Genomic DNA, 1,308 nt, shown 5'->3' on the forward strand with positions numbered 1-1,308 from the left:
CTCAAATGTTGCTGGAGCATTGCTAAGCCCGAATGGCACCACACAGTATTGCCAGAGACATTGGTTATAACTAAATGCAGTCTTAGGTTTATCTGTTTCAGCCATTTTCACTTGATGGAAACCCGACTTTAAGTCCAGAGTTGAAAACCACCTGGCTCCACAAAGGGCATCAAGAGTATCATCAATTCTTGACAGTAGGTATGAGTCCTTTTCGGTTATACTGTTAATAGCCCTGAAGTCCACACAGCAAAGTTGGGTCCCATCCTACTCCTTACACCAATTTGTTACGTATCTGCTCGTTTGTTAATTTGAGGTATAAATTCTTTCTGAGGAACTTCAGCGATACAAATCCTTTCTTAATTAAACTAGTTTCTTCTTTCTCGATACAACTTTGTAATACACAGAATTTCCTTAGTCACTTTAAACTTAACAACCTTCATAACACACGCTATAAATCACAGCGATTCACACACTTTACTTACGGTGCCTACTGTTCCTTTGACTCAATTATCTATCTCTTCAATCCCGCTGGTTTTTCTCGCCAGCCTTATATACTAAAAAAAGGGTGTCTCGAATGCACTATGGCCTTCATGATCCTTCGAGAAACTCCAGCACGCATGCTCCCAGCATCGCGTGACTTCCGTAACAATATTTTATTTTCTTGTTTCACAAGGTGAACGACAATTAGGAAACAGATAATGATAAGCTTAGTACAAGAATTGCTTAACCATCAAAATGTAAATTATTTAATGCTAGATTTTAAGGAACCTTAAACAAGCGTTTCTAGTAGTAGTAGCTAGACTATGAAAGTTATCAACATAAGCTACTATTACACATAATTGTTTCCACATTGTACGTAAAAAACACCATTATAAATATATAGAAACTTTGAGCGTCAATATTTAAATATCACATAGATTGAACCGTGAGTCATTCAAGGTCCAGCGTCTTAAAGGTGCAGGCATTCATTTATATAGCTCTTTTAAAATTAAAAACTTTCGCCATTGAGACATTGAAAAAAACTCAATTTTACCTTAATTGTTAGAAAAGAAATAAACAGTTTACACAGTTGTTGTTAAAGTCAGTTTCATTAATGATATTTGTTATAATGCTTAAAATAACTTTGATTATTATTGTTGTTATTGATCATTTTTACACTTAAGAAGGTTATTTTGCAACATTAGCTTAATATGTGTGTGGAGTTAGGACTAACCTAAACCTAAGATGACAAACTCGTGAGATATTGCTACGACAGCGGAAGTCACGCGACGCTGGATGCATGCACGCTGGAGTTTCTAGAAGGATCAT

Source organism: Limulus polyphemus, unplaced genomic scaffold (genome assembly GCF_000517525.1).
Source record: "Limulus polyphemus unplaced genomic scaffold, Limulus_polyphemus-2.1.2 Scaffold1524, whole genome shotgun sequence".
NCBI lineage: Eukaryota > Metazoa > Arthropoda > Merostomata > Xiphosura > Limulidae > Limulus > Limulus polyphemus.